Source organism: Salvelinus fontinalis, chromosome 14, assembly GCF_029448725.1.
Source record: "Salvelinus fontinalis isolate EN_2023a chromosome 14, ASM2944872v1, whole genome shotgun sequence".
Taxonomy (NCBI): domain Eukaryota; kingdom Metazoa; phylum Chordata; class Actinopteri; order Salmoniformes; family Salmonidae; genus Salvelinus; species Salvelinus fontinalis.
The window spans coordinates 8,864,511-8,880,855 of record NC_074678.1 but is presented as its reverse complement, the minus strand read 5'-3'; positions in this window follow the sequence as shown (position 1 = coordinate 8,880,855).

The window sequence follows — 16,345 nt, the reverse complement described above, 5'->3', positions numbered from 1 at the left end:
TATGGGTAGGCCTAAGCTACAAACAACGAACACAATTGCATTTTAGATACCGTGACGAGATCCTGAGGCCCATTGTCATGCAATTTTTTTTTTAAAGGTATCTGTTACCAACAGATGCATATCTGTATTCCCAGTTATGTGAAATCCATAGATTAGTGCCCCATGCATTTATTTCAATTTAATAATTTCCTTATATGAACTGTAACTCTGTAAAATATTGTGATTATATTTTTGTTCAGTATAGTAACATGTTCTGTACACCAAATGGAAATTAGGATAAGATACAATTATTTATAATGTCGAAGATAATATGTAGATTCAAGATGCTAAACACATTTTAACCAGGCGCTCTAGACTAAAACTTCTATAAAGACTGTAGCAGCCTGAACCTTTAACGTCTCGACTTATTTACAAAGCCCCAAACTAACTCTCTAAACTCCTCACGTTTTCTCATTCCTCTTACAGGCAATGCTCAAATACCTACATCTCCCCGTCTGTCCCCACAGCCCGCTGCAAGACCGTTCAACACTCTGCTGCTACTGGCTGAAATAAACTCCAACAGGATTTAAAACCATTTCATCTCCCTCTCCAGTTTCATCAACAGTATAAACTACCTGGTTTATCCATCCCTGCGACTGCTTTTAGCCCTTAACTGTTTCAGTAGCTATCACTTTTGTCCTTTGACTTTTAATGCTCATCGTTGCACCCTACTCATGTTGGAAGAGTCTTTTTTATTATCTGATTATGAGCTGAGTTTGTAATAATTGTCTGCTTTGCTGCATGGTTTTTTCTTGCTCCCTCTACAGACACTAAACTCCATTCGTGTAAATCTCTCTAGGACAAGGTGACTTTAAAAAATATATTCGCTTTATTTACCCCCCAAAAATAGGTCGTCATTGTAAATAAGAATTTGTTCTTTAACTGACTTGCCTAGTTAAATTAAGGTAAAAAATATATAAAAAATAACATGAAACGTTAATTAGCTGCTAATGTGGCTATCATAAAGAACTATATCATAAAGAACTACAAATACCATGATGATCTGGACGAGACTGCCGAATCGAGGCAAAGGCAAGAATCTCTGGGTTAAATATCTAATGTTAGCTAAATTTAGTAATGAATACATAGGATATATTTCATTAAGTTGACAATTCTGTGAACCTGTCTTGTTCAAGTTTTAAATTGATACAATACCTGTTAGCAAAGGTGTCAGCTAGAGATGACGTGCAGGAGCATGCTGGGATTTGTAGTCTTGCATGATGTCTATTTTAATGCTAATTAGCATTTTTTTTACATCTGAGATTAAACAGAGCCAAATATATTGATAAAAGTCACCTTGTCTGAGAGAGATGTCACGCCAGGGTAAGTTTACACAAAACACAGGGCTTTGTTTCGTAGGCTTATCCTGGAGTGATGTTTTGATAACCATGTACACTTGAAATGTTTCTGAAATTCCTTATGGGGAAAAACGATTGGAACCATTTCCCTGTTTGAGGTTTTATGGGTATTATGACACCTCCACTGTGGGGCTCTATGGAGTTGGCAAGAGCTTCAACTGATCTGGGACCAGGCCAGGGGATGGGACCTGTTGGTGGGGGGGGGGGTCCAGGCTAGGAGTTGGGGGACCAGGCTAGGGGATGAGGCCTGTTGGTGGGGGGGGACCAGGCTAGGAGTTGGGGGACCAGGCTAGCGGATGAGGCCTGTTGGTGGGGGGGGGGGACCAGGCTAGGAGTTGGGGGACCAGGCTAGGGGATCAGGCTAGGAGTTGGGGGACCAGGCTAGGGGACCAGGCTAGGAGTTGGGAGACCAGGCTAGGGGTTGGGGACTGTTGGTGGGGGGGACCAGGCTAGAGGTTGGGGCCTGTTGGTGGGGGGGACCAGGCTAGGGGTTGGGGCCTGTTGGTGGGGGACCAGGCTAGGGGTTGGGGCCTGTTGGTGGGGGGGGGCAGGCTAGGGGTTGGGGCCTGTTGGTGGGGGGGCCAGGCTAGGGGTTGGGGCCTGTTGGTGGGGGGACCCGGCTAGGGGTTGGGGGCCTGTTGGTGGGGGGGACCAGGCTAGGGGTTGGGGGCCTGTTGGTGGGGGGACCAGGCTAGGAGTTGGGGGCCTGTTGGTGGGGGGGACCAGGCTAGGGGTTGGGGGCTTTTGGTGGGGGACCAGGCTAGGGGTTGGGGGACCAGGCTAGGGGTTGGGGGCCTGTTGGTGGGGGGGACCAGACTAGGGGTTGGGGGCCTGTTGGTGGAGGGGACCAGGCTAGGAGTTGGGGGACCAGGCTAGGGGTTGGGGGCCTGTTGGTGGGGAGGGACCAGGCTAGGGGTTGGGGGCCTGTTGGTGGGGGGGGGGGGGGTGACCAGGCTAGGGGTTGGGGGACCAGGCTAGGGGTTGGGGGCCTGTTGGTGGGGGGGGACCAGGCTAGGGGTGGGGGGACCAGGCTAGGGGTTGGGGCCTGTTGGTGGGGGACACCAGGCTAGGGGTTGGGGCTGTTGGTGTGGGGACCAGGTTGGGGCCTGTTGGTGGGGCGACCAGGCTAGGGGTTGGGGGCCTGTTGGTGGGGCGATCAGGCTAGGGGTTGGGGCTGTTGGTGGGGGACCAGGCTAGGGGTTGGGGCTGTTGGTGGGGGGACCAGGCTAGGGGTTGGGGGCCTGTTGGTGGGGGGACCAGGCTAGGGGTTGGGGGCTGTTGGCGGGGGACCAGGCTAGGGGTTGGGGCCTGTTGGTGGGGGGACCAGGCTAGGGGTTGGGGCTGTTGGTGGGGGACCAGGCTAGGGGTTGGGGCTGTTGGCGGGGGACCAGGCTAGGGGTTGGGGCCTGTTGGTGGGGGGACCAGGCTAGAGGTTGGGGGCTGTTGGTGGGGGACCAGGCTAGGGGTTGGGGCCTGTTGGTGGGGGGGCCAGGCTAGGGGTTGGGGGACCAGGCTAGGGGTTGGGGGCTGTTGGTGGGGGGGACCAGGCTAGGGGTTGGGGGACCAGGCTAAGGGTTGGGGGACTGTTGGTGGAGGGGACCAGGCTAGGGGTTAGGGGACCAGGCTAGGGGTTGGGGGCCTGTTGGTGGAGGGTACCAGGCTAGGGGTTGGGGCCTGTTGGTGGGGGGACCAGGCTAGGGGTTGGGGGACTGTTGGTGGGGGGACCAGGCTAGGGGTTGGGGGCCTGTTGGTGGGGGGACCAGGCTAGGGGTTGGGGGCTGTTGGTGGGGGGGACCAGGCTAGGGGTTGGGGGCCTGTTGGTGGGGGGGACCAGGCTAGGGGTTGGGGGCCTGTTGGTGGGGGGGACCAGGCTAGGGGTTGGGGGCTGTTGGTGGGGGGACCAGGCTAGGGGTTGGGGGCTGTTGGTGGGGGGGACCAGGCTAGGGGTTGGGGGCTGTTGGTGGGGGGACCAGGCTAGGGGTTGGGGGCTGTTGGTGTGGGGGGGGGGGGTCCAGGCTAGGGGTTGGGGGCTGTTGGTGGGGGTGACCAGGCTAGGGGTTGGGGGCTGTTGGTGGGGGCGGGGGACCAGGCTAGGGGTTGGGGCCTGTTGGTGAGGGGACCAGGCTAGGGGTGGGGGCCTGTTGGTTGAGGGGACCAGGCTAGAGGTTGGGGCCTGTTGGTGAGGGGACCAGGCTAGGGGTTGGGGGACCAGGCTAGGGGTTGGGGGACCAGGCTAGGGGCTGGGGGCTGTTGGTGGGGGGGGACCAGGCTAGGGGTTGGGGACTGTTGGTGGGGGGGACCAGGCTAGGGGTCGGGGCCTGTTGGTGGGGGGGACCAGGCTAGGGGTTGGGGCCTGTTGGTGGGGGGACCAGGCTAGGGGTTGGGGGCTGTTGGTGGGGGGGACCAGGCTAGGGGTCGGGGCCTGTTGGTGGGGGGACCAGGCTAGGGGTCGGGGCCTGTTGGTGGGGGGACCAGGCTAGGGGTTGGGGGACCAGGCTAGGGGTTGGGGGACCAGGCTAGGGGTTGGGGGCTGTTTGTGTGGGGACCAGGCTAGGGGTCGGGGGACCAGGCTAGGGGTTGGGGGACCAGGCTAGGGGTCGGGGCCTGTTGGTGGGGGGACCAGGCTAGGGGTCGGGGGACCAGGCTAGGGGTCGGGGCCTGTTGGTGGGGGGACCAGGCTAGGGGTCGGGGGACCAGGCTAGGGGTCGGGGCCTGTTGGTGGGGGGACCAGACTAGGGGTCGGGGCCTGTTGGTGGGGGGACCAGGCTAGGGGTTGGGGCCTGTTGGTGAGGGGCTAATATTTTTATCATTATTATTATTTTTTGCATAGAATTACATGCTAAACTGCAAAACGGTATCCCCCTGAAACTGCATTCGTTGTTGGTTAGCTCAATTTTCCCATAGTGCATCTTGTCATTCATCCTCACGACACTTCATACTCTTATTCTTTTTAGATGTTTGAAAAGCTGACGACTCTTACATTTCTGTATTCGATAGATCAGCATTATTAGCCGATGTTTGAAATGACTGTCTAGATTCTAGCCTGGTTATTTTGTGTCTATGTTCACGTTTTTTCCGGAAACAGTGTGTTGTACGCAACATTGATATACGGTATTGTCCGTCTGAATGTTCCCATCGTGAATGAATGCTCTGTTTTCCCTTTTCGATAGAGAGTTTCCTCTCCTCTTTTCGTTCTTCATAACGTAACACCAAGGGTGTGATCATTACACTGATTCTGTTGTAATACCATTTACTCCAAATGGGAGAAAAAAAAATGCAAACGAGTTTCTATTGGATAAATTCAGGTAGGTTACCGTCCAGTTTCATTGCGTTTTCACCGGTTTGATTATTTGTTTCTTAAATGGTTTCCGTTAAATGAATACACCCCAGGATATTTAAGTTTTGTAGTTCAGCGCTGAATATATTCTTTTGATGACTTCTTTGATATTTTGGTATACATAAACCTTGTTTGAAACTTTTGCAGTTGCCCGTTCAATCAATTGAATGTATGGGCTATATACCATATGGGTACGGCTATATCATGCCAGGGGGATAGTCACTTGCACCATAGACCATATCTACATGTACATACTACCTCAATCAGCCTGACTAACCGGAGTCTGTATGTAGCCTCGCTACTTTTATAGCCTCGCTACTGTATATAGCCTCGTTAGTGTTATAGCCTCACTACTGTATATAGCCTCTACTGTATGTAGCCTCTCTATTGTATATAGCCTCTCTACTGTATGTAGCCTCTCTACTGTATATAGCCTCGCTACTTTATATAGCCTCTCTACTGTATATAGCCTCTCTACTGAATATAGCCTCTCTACTGTATATAGCCTCTCTACTGTTATAGCCTCACTACTGTATATAGCCTCTCTACTGTATATAGCCTCTCTACTGAATATAGCCTCTCTACTGTATATAGCCTCTCTACTGTATATAGCCTCTCTACTGTATATAGCCTCTCTACTGTATATAGCCTCTCTACTGTATATAGCCTCTCTAATGTATATAGCCTCACTACTGTATATAGCCTCTCTACTGTATATAGCCTCACTACTGTATGTAGCCTCTCTACTGTATATAGCCTCGCTACTTTATATAGCCTCTCTACTGTATATAGCCTCTCTACTGTATATAGCTTCTCTACTGTATATAGCCTCTCTACTGTATATAGCCTCTCTACTGTATATAGCCTCTCTACTGTATATAGCCTCTCTACTGTATATAGCCTCTCTACTGTATATAGCCTTTCTGCTGTATATAGCCTCTCTACTGTATATAGCCTCTCTACTGTATATAGCCTCTCTACTGTATATAGCCTCTCTACTGTATGTAGCCTCTCTACTGTATATAGCCTCTCTACTGTATATAGCCTCTCTACTGTATATAGCCTCTCTACTGTATATAGCCTCTCTACTGTATGTAGCCTCTCTACTGTATATAGCCTCGCTACTTTATATAGCCTCTCTACTGTATATAGCCTCTCTACTGTATATAGCCTCTCTACTGTATATAGCCTCTCTAATGTATATAGCCTCACTACTGTATATAGCCTCTCTACTGTATATAGCCTCACTACTGTATATAGCCTCTCTACTGTATATAGCCTCTCTAATGTATATAGCCTCTCTACTGTATATAGCCTCTCTACTGTATATAGCCTCTCTACTGTATATAGCCTCTCTACTGTATATAGCCTCTCTACTGTATATAGCCTCTCTAATGTATATAGCCTCACTACTGTATATAGCCTCTCTAATGTATATAGCCTCACTACTGTATATAGCCTCTCTACTGTATATAGCCTCTCTAATGTATATAGCCTCACTACTGTATATAGCCTCTCTACTGTATATAGCCTCTCTACTGTATATAGCCTCTCTACTGTATATAGCCTCTCTAATGTATATAGCCTCACTACTGTATATAGCCTCTCTACTGTATATAGCCTCACTACTGTATGTAGCCTCTCTACTGTATATAGCCTCGCTACTTTATATAGCCTCTCTACTGTATATAGCCTCTCTACTGTATATAGCTTCTCTACTGTATATAGCCTCTCTACTGTATATAGCCTCTCTACTGTATATAGCCTCTCTACTGTATATAGCCTCGCTACTGTATATAGCCTCGCTACTGTATATAGCCTCTCTACTGTATATAGCCTCTCTACTGTATATAGCCTCTCTACTGTATATAGCCTTTCTGCTGTATATAGCCTCTCTACTGTATATAGCCTCTCTACTGTATATAGCCTCTCTACTGTATATAGCCTCTCTAATGTATATAGCCTCACTACTGTATATAGCCTCTCTACTGTATATAGCCTCTCTACTGTATATAGCCTCAATACTGTATATAGCCTCTCTACTGTATATAGCCTCGCTACTTTATATAGCCTCTCTACTGTATATAGCCTCTCTACTGTATATAGCCTCTCTACTGTATATAGCCTCAATACTGTATGTAGCCTCTCTACTGTATATAGCCTCGCTACTTTATATAGCCTCTCTACTGTATATAGCCTCACTACTGTATATAGCCTCTACTGTATATAGCCTCACTACTGTATATAGCCTCTCTACTGTATATAGCCTCTACTGTATATAGCCTCACTATTGTATATAGCCTCTCTACTGTATATAGCCTCTCTACTGTATATAGCTTCTCTACTGTATATAGCCTCTCTAATGTATATAGCCTCTCTACTGTATATAGCCTCACTACTGTATATAGCCTCTCTACTGTATATAGCCTCTCTACTGTATATAGCCTCTCTACTGTATATAGCCTCTCTATTGTATATAGTCTCGCTTTTATTTTTCACTGTCTTTTTACTGTTGTTTTTATTTCTTTACTTACCTATTGTTCACCTAATACCTTTTTTGCACTATTGGTTAGTAAGTAAGCATTTCACTGGTCTACCTACACCTGTTGTTTCACAAGGTCTACCTACACCTGTTGTATTCAGCATTTCACTGTAAGGTCTACTACACCTGTTGTATTCAGCATTTCACTGTGAGGTCTACTACACCTGTTGTATTCAGCATTTCACTGTGAGGTCTACCTACACCTGTTGTATTCAGCATTTCACTGTAAGGTCTACCTACACCTGTTGTATTCAGCAGTTCACTGTAAGGTCTACTACACCTGTTGTATTCAGCATTTCACTGTAAGGTCTACTACACCTGTTGTATTCAGCATTTCACTGTGAGGTCTACTACACCTGTTGTATTCAGCATTTCACTGTGAGGTCTACTACACCTGTTGTATTCAGCATTTCACTGTGAGGTCTACTACACCTGTTGTATTCAGCATTTCACTGTCAGGTCTACTACACCTGTTGTATTCAGCATTTCACTGTAAGGTCTACTACACCTGTTGTATTCAGCATTTCACTGTAAGGTCTACCTACACCTGTTGTATTCAGCATTTCACTGTAAGGTCTACTACACCTGTTGTATTCAGCAGTTCACTGTAAGGTCTACTACACCTGTTGTATTCAGCAGTTCACTGTAAGGTCTACTACACCTGTTGTATTCAGCATTTCACTGTAAGGTCTACTACACCTGTTGTATTCAGCATTTCCCTGTAAGGTCTACCTACACCTGTTGTATTCAGCATTTCACTGTAAGGTCTACTACACCTGTTGTATTCGGCATTTCCCTGTAAGGTCTACTACACCTGTTGTATTCGGCATTTCGCTATAAGGTCTACTACACCTGTTGTATTCGGCATTTCCCTGTAAGGTCTACTACACCTGTTGTATTCGGCATTTCACTGTAAGGTCTACTACACCTGTTGTATTCGGCATTTCACTGTAAGGTCTACTACACCTGTTGTATTCAGCATTTCACTGTAAGGTCTACTACACCTGTTGTATTCAGCATTTCACTGTAAGGTCTACCTACACCTGTTGTATTCGGCATTTCACTGTAAGGTCTACCTACACCTGTTGTATTCAGCATTTCACTGTAAGGTCTACCTACACCTGTTGTATTCAGCATTTCACTGTAAGGTCTACTACACCTGTTGTATTCAGAATTTCACTGTAAGGTCTACCTACACCTGTTGTATTCAGCATTTCACTGTAAGGTCTACCTACACCTGTTGTATTCAGCATTTCACTGTAAGGTCTACCTACACCTGTTGTATTCAGCATTTCCCTGTAAGGTCTACTACACCTGTTGTAGTCGGCGCACGTGACAAATAAACTTTGATTTGACCAGATTGCAGAGTGTGCAACTCAATATTAGGAAGGTGCTCCTAATGTTTGGTAAACACAGTAGATAGGCCAGTACTGGTGTCTTGAACAAGCACAATTACCTTCCTTCTTCCCAGCGTGCACCACATCAGAGAAAAAGAGGCAAAACCAGAGGGATAACTGGGCCCCAAATCTGTCTTCTCCAGCAGTTTTTTGTATGGAGTTCAATGAGAGTGTTGAATTTGGTCCCTCCAAAAAATGAATGGCTCATTTGATGCTTGAGGTTTATTTGATCTAATAGAAGTTTCATAAGTTGTTACAAGTGAACTGAAATAAGTAGAACACATGACTTTCCTGCAAAAACACCATATCAGAGTTGTGCCTGTTGTTCACACGCTGATCTGCCCTCTCATTGGCTAGAATGGTCCCTGCCCTCTCATTGGCTAGAATGGTCCCACCTGATCTTGCCTCCTCCCAAATGCCTTCCATTTTGAAGACATTTATTTTCATTGTTAAAAGCGGCCACTACATTATCTGGTCAAATATAATGGATCATCTGTGATTTAAGGCAGAAGAGGGAGAATTGGAATTGGGACCAGGGTTCTGCTGATTGGTTGAGGTTACGTGAGGTCAGCCAGGTGTAGATAATTTAACGATGGCAAGTCCCATAAAAAACTCCATAATGTTCACAAGGTAAACTGCTGGAATATCAAATCACCTTTTTCAGCAAAACATATTCCGTGAAGACGTCACGTCAACATACCTGTAGCGATAAATGGAAGTTGTTGCTATGGTAAGTTTACTACTTTTATTAGTGTTTATTCAGACCGATTATGTTGAAATACTGTGAGATAATGAGGATTCTTTCAAAATGGACATTTCAACCAAGTCATTTATCCTTCAAGTAGCAAACTGTTTTAAGACAACTCAAACTAGGGTTTGGTCACGCAAACAAATGTAGTTGGGTGGGCCTGCTGCATTCCCCTACCTGTCAGGGCATTTGCAGGCTCAAACTGTTTACACAGGAAGCTCAATTATTGGCAAAAGAGTTGATCGGATTAGTCAAAAGATCAGAAGTGGGCTGCCTGTGTAAACGCAGCACTTAGACTGACGTGTGTCTCCTATGCATCACATCCTTGAGTGAGTCTGTGTGGCTCACGTTAAAGCCCACAGAAGATGCCTATCGCTAATCACGTGGGATTTTGAACTGTACAACCGTGTTGGGCCTTGCAGATGTCATATTTTAATGCGGTAACTGTTCCGTTTGGGTGATCTACTTTCTATTCTCACCAAGTTGAATAACTGCTATTTTTCGTCCATGATTTCATGCCATGTGCTTTCGCATTAACAGTGAGCCCTCTTTCTCTGAAGTTCTTTCAATTTACTTGATTTTAAACGTCACAGGGTAACATAACATTAAACCTTCTGTGGAACTGAAGTCCTGAGTTGACTTTTGCTGTCTGTTGTCTAGGGGACGGTAGGATGCAACAAGCATGAGTACCTGTTCGGTTCAATATCACACGAGGAGTACTCGGATGACGAGGTATCTTTCATTTGCTGTAATCTAAACTTGAGGGAGAAACGTTTTTAATTCAACTATAGGGGAAACCAGTGGTCAAGGGCTGAAGGCAGTATACCAGCTCTTGTACACAGTAGCCTAATAAATCAGACTGATAGCAGCTTTCTGGGATCTAGTCTGAATTAAAGCACTGCCAAAATGTGTAAAGTTTCCTTACAAGCCAGAATGTTTAATCAAATTAGTTTAACTTCCTCTGCTGGTTGTGTGGGCAGGTGGTCCTTATTTGGGCATAACTATCCACGGAAAAGTATTTCCCAGACTTTAGTGTCTAGGCTGCTGTTTAATTTCCATCACCGGGCATTTCTGGTCCTCATTGGGTGACGCGCAATCAGATTGTGACGGGCGCACGGACCTGCGTTTTGAAGTTAAACTTTTCCTGTGAATATTTTCTCAAATTCCGCACTACGTAAGAACCAACCCTACGGACAATCGGCAGAGTAAGTTCCAATATAATGTATTTAACTTTCGTGAGGGACGTTATTTTTTTTTTGTCTTTAAAAAACAAAGTGTGAGGCTATCCGGTTAAAGGGGTTGATGGGGTTGGTGTTGTCACATCGGGACTATATCCACAGTAGGGTTGATCATCTCACCACGGTTTATTTTCAGATCTCAACCAAGAAAGAGATGCACTGGAGACTTGGACCAGAGAACCACGACGATACTGTTCTGTATGACTTCGAGATGGCCAGTGATACCCAGGAGGAGATACTGGTGAAGTCTGCAGACAATGGTGTGGCCTGTCTAAACACAGACAGACCCTGTGTTGTATGATTGGGGTGGTTTTGGTTAATTTGAATATTTATATGAAATAATAAGTGGCTCTAACATTATTGCTAGACAGTAAACGACTATATTAGATGACCTTCTGGTCATACTGCAGTTAACTCCTTAACACCAATCTTTCATAGGAAATTGTCATACAAAAAAAACCCGTAGACCATTGAGCCGATTCAGTAGTTTTGAATATTTACAATAAACTAACAAAGCGTGCACTGTTTTCAAATGTTTGAGTAGGTATCTGTGGCAAATAAAACCACTTTTTACCATAATTCTTGTGATACAGGATATTTAAGTTATTAATGAACATTGATTTTTACTGTCTGAGCATCATGCGTTTTACAGTAATACTGGTGGTCTCTGGTCAAATAATCACTCTTCTATTGAACCTAGAAGCCATGCTAGCGTTGTCGGGCGTGGGACGCCGCGCTAGCGTTGTCGGGCGTGGGACGCCGCGCTAGCGTTGTCGGGCGTGGGACGCCGCGCTAGCGTTGTCGGGCGTGGGACGCCGCGCTAGCGTTGTCGGGCGTGGGACGCCGCGCTAGCGTTGTCGGGCGTGGGACGCCGCGCTAGCGTTGTCGGGCGTGGGACGCCGCGCTAGCGTTGTCGGGCGTGGGACGCCGCGCTAGCGTTGTCGGGCGTGGGACGCCGCGCTAGCGTTGTCGGGCGTGGGACGCCGCGCTAGCGTTGTCGGGCGTGGGACGCCGCGCTAGCGTTGTCGGGCGTGGGACGCCGCGCTAGCGTTGTGTGCCCCTCCAGGTGTAGAGCAGGGAGTATTAACTCCATGTTTTCCATGTACTTTCCTGTGATCAATTTTCATATGTGAACAGACATGAGACAACATTTAGGACAAACTGTACACTAAAACAAATGACCCCACACAGTTTGTTGCAAACATTTGCACAAATTTCTCTTGAGGTGCTTTCAATTACTGATTCCTCGACTTGGGTGTTGTCACATGGTACTACCACATAAAACATTAGACTTGAGTCCTGAGTTTGCTTTGTTTTCTAGGTGGCGGTGGAATTCATCACCCATAATTCCCTGTTAAGATCAATATCACACGAGGAGTACTCCGACGATGAGGTATGTCTTTTCATTTGACGTAATCTAATATGAAGGATGCGTTTCTGTTTTAAAAGTTGGTACTATGGTACAGGAACTCTTTAACACTGTTGTCTTCAGATATCAACCAAGAAGGCGATGCATTGGAGACTTGGACCAGTGGATCACAATGATACTATTCCCTACACTGGCAACTTGAACCATCATGTTGCTGTTGGCTATGACTTTGATGATACTCTTCTGTATGACTTTGACATGGACTGTGATACCCAGGAGGAGATGATGGTGAAGTCTGCAGAGGATAATGTGTCCTGTCTAACACGCAGATACAGGTTTTGTAGTATGGATAGACCCTCTGTTGGCTGATTGTGGGGTGTGTGTGGCTGTTTTTAGATATTTTTATATGTAACGTCTAAATGTTTTATATGAATTAATAAAATTGATTATGATAATTTGGGCCTTTAGTCAACAATATGTTAGATCAAATCCAGGCAGGAACTATTGTAGCAGTTGGCCTAAATCATACATTTGATAAGATTGACAGATGTAAAACAAAGTAGAGGCTGAAAAATGTTATATCTAAATATGATGTACACCTGGAGATTACCCAACTACAAGATACTACCTAGAAAAGCTATTTAAGGATTGACCGTTTAAAATAATTAAATAGTCCATTCATTGGTTTTAAGATTCTTTATTGGTTCCTTCTGTATCATTCTTATTTACACAAAGTACACTTAGCGACAGAATATGGAGAACGAACAGAGCGCATCGTCAAGACAATGTAATTAAATATGTAAATTACAAAAGTTAACATTACAAATGTACAGTAGACATACAGAGAAGCTGTCCCCTGATGTTTATAATTTGGGTCTTTTAAGGTGTACATTAAGGGGAATGATAATCTGAGTTAATTCAAGGAAAATAGAAGTACAAAGAAGCACTTTGCTTTTGTTTTGGTGTGTTTTCTGTTAAATGTCTGCTCAACCCATGTGGAAAAACCAATGGCAATAGGAAAAATACCTGCTCAACAGCAATCCTTTTAAAGTGGACCACAAAAATCAAATACTTAGGATGAAAGCAAGCAGCAAATATATAACGGGAACTTTATCTCATTACTCATAGAAAGCCGATCTAATTTTATAATCTTCCCATAAATCTTAAAATAAAAAAAATAAAACTCTTCAGAATGTCATGGCGCCAAGTTTTTTTGCATTTGTCTTCGGTGGGGTAATTGGTATTAGTCTTTAAGTATACGGTCACAAGACCAAAAAAAACCCCTCTATATTAGATTTTGATGGGGATTTGACATTGACTCTGGAGGGGGAATTCATGTTCTTAGCTTTATCCTTTGTAAATAGACATGTAAAGTTTCTGGGGATGAGCATGATCATTATGTGCTCGTTCCTCTTTAGGGTGAGTTGACGCCTAAATGCACAAGTATGGCAGGTAAAAACTACCCTGGGCAACTAAACTCATAGAATAAAATGTTTTAACCTTCCATACTTGGGTGGGGAGTTGATGAGATTCCAAGGCTTTTACTAGCAACACGTTAGAACGATCACAATGTAAACTTTTAATCTGTCTGCGTATTTCAAGACATGCCACATGAGGGTGCATTGAGATACCCAATGTGTTGGATGATTCTCTTATCTTGAAAAAATAAACTATACTAAACTGGAAATCAACCAATCCTCCATTAACACAATGGAAAGGTCAAATGCTTCATTATCTAAATGCTGAAAGTGCGTGGGTGACAGAAACAAAATGGTGCCGTTTGAGGCCATTTGGTGAAGAGCGATGGTGTGAGCAGGTGGGTCTGTGTTGTGGATGTTTCTGTGTGTCTGTATGTTGTCGTTTGTATGTGGATGTTTTGTATTGTTCCAAAAAAAAGTATATAAATAATAGTACAAAAAATGAAGTGAACGATATGATCTAACTATATGGACATCTGTGGATAATATAACCAGATCTCTTTTTACCGTAAGTCTTGAGGATGTGATACATTTGTGGTTGAAGCAAACAATGACATACAGTGGCTTGTGAAAGTATTCACCCCCCTCTTGGCATTTTTCCTATTTTGTTGTCTTACAACCTGGAATTAAAAATATATTTTTTTTTGGGGGGGGGGGGGTTGTATCATTTTATTTACACAACATGCCTACCACTTTGAAAATGCAAAATATTTTTTGTGAAACAAACAAGAAATAAGACAAAAAAACAAGCTTGAATGTGCATAACTATTCACCCCCCCCCCCCCCCCCCCCTGCCACATTTTGCAGAAATTACAGCTGCAAGTCTCTTGGGATATGTCTCTATAAGCTTGGCACATCTACCCACTGGGATTTTTGCCCATTCTTCAAGGCAAAACTGATCCAACTTCAAGTTGGATGGGTTCCGCTGGTGTACAGCATTCTTTAAGTCATACAACAGATTCCCAATTGGATTGAGGTCTGGGCTTTGACTAGGCCATCCTAAGACATTTAAATGTTTCCCCTTAAACCACTCAAGTGTTACTTTAGCAGTATGCTTAGGGTCATTGTCCTGCTGGAAGGTGAACCTCCGTCCCAGTCTCAAATCTCTGGAAGACTGAAACAGGTTACCCTCAAGAATTTCCATGTATTTAGCGCCATCCATCATTCCTTCAATTCTGACCAGTTTCCCAGTCCCTGCCGATGGAAAAAAATCCCCACAGCATGATGCTGCCACCACCATGCTTCACTGGGGATGGTGTTCTCGGGGGAATGAGAGGTGTTGGGTTTGCGCCAGACATAGCGTTTTCCTTGATGACCAAAAAGCAATTTTTTTTGTCTCATCTGACCTGAGTACCTCCTTCCATATGTTTGGGGAGTCTCCCACAATGCCTTTTGGCGAACACCAAACGTGTTTGCTTATTTTTTTCTTTAAGCAATGGCTTTTTTCTGGCCAATTTTCCGTAAAGGCCAGCTATGTGGAGTGTACGGCTTAAAGTGGTCCTATTTACAGATTCTCCAATATCCGCTGTGGAGCTTTGCAGCTCCTTCAGGGTTATCTTTGGTCTCTTTGTTTCCTCTCCGATTAATGCCCTCCTTGCCTGGTCTGTGAGTTTTGGTGGGCGGCCCTCTCTTGCCTGGTCTGTGAGTTTTGGTGGGCGGCCCTCTCTTGCCTGGTCTGTGAGTTTTGGTGGGCGGCCCTCTCTTGCCTGGTCTGTGAGTTTTGGTGGGCGGCCCTCTCTTGCCTGGTCTGTGAGTTTTGGTGGGCGGCCCGCTCTTGCCTGGTCTGTGAGTTTTGGTGGGCGGCCCTCTCTTGCCTGGTCTGTGAGTTTTGGTGGGCGGCCCTCTCTTGCCTGGTCTGTGAGTTTTGGTGGGCGGCCCTCTCTTGCCTGGTCTGTGAGTTTTGGTGGGCGGCCCTCTCTTGCCAGGTCTGTGAGTTTTGGTGGGCGGCCCTCTCTTGCCTGGTCTGAGTTTTGGTGGGCGGTCCTCTCTTGGCAAGTTTGTTGTGGTGCCATTTTCTTTACATTTTTTAAATAATCTTTTTAATGGTGGTCCATGAGATGTTCAAAGTTTCTGATATTTTTTCATAACCCAACGCTGATCTGTACTTCTCCACAACTTTGTCCCTGACTTGTTTGAAGAGCTCCTTGGTCTTCATGGTGCCGTTTGCATGGTGGCGCCTCTTGCTTAGTGGTGTTGCAGACTACGGGGCCTTTCAGAACAGGTGTATATATACTGAGATCATGTGACACTGAGATTGCACACAGGTGGACTTTATTTAACTAATTATGTGACTTCTGAAGGTAATTGGTTGCACCAGATCTTATTTAGGGGCTTCATAGCAAAGGGGCTGAATACATATGCACGCACCACTTTTCAGTATTTTTTTTTTTTTTTTTTCACCAATTTGGACTTTTGTGTGTCCATTACATGAAATCCAAATAAAAATATATTTAAATTACAGGTTGTAATGCAACAAGATAGGAAAAACACCAAGTGGGATGAATACTTTTGTAAGGCACTGTATTGTCAATGGGAACATTAGAGGCTTTATCAGTATGGTACATCATGGTCATCGTTACTGGTTTGCTTTGTTTGAAGAACGTTTCATGAACATTTATGGACCAATTATTTGTCTGTTTCACTTCACATTAAATCTTGTAAATTAAGGGCATTTTCACATGTAATCTTGTAAATTAAGGGCATTTTCACATGTAATCTTGTAAATTAAGGGCATTTTCACATGTAATCTTGTAAATTAAGGGCATTTTCACATGTAATCTTGTAAATTAAGGGCATTTTCACATGTAATCTTGTAAATTAAGGGCATTTTCACATGTAA